Genomic DNA, 226 nt, shown 5'->3' on the forward strand with positions numbered 1-226 from the left:
GTCAACATAATGTACAGTAATATTTCAGTTGATTACTCATGATACAACAAAATTGGCCTCTTACTCTAATTATAACAGGAATACCTAGTCAAACATAGTCTTATACCACAATAAATAAAGAAAACAAACAAGGATACTTATACTCAACAGCTAGGTGAATGTCTGATTCCTCAGCATGGAAAAATCAGTAATAAATTGTACAATCTACTGAACCCCCCAACCTCAG

Source organism: Penaeus monodon, chromosome 28 (assembly GCF_015228065.2).
Source record: "Penaeus monodon isolate SGIC_2016 chromosome 28, NSTDA_Pmon_1, whole genome shotgun sequence".
Taxonomy (NCBI): Eukaryota; Metazoa; Arthropoda; class Malacostraca; order Decapoda; family Penaeidae; genus Penaeus; species Penaeus monodon.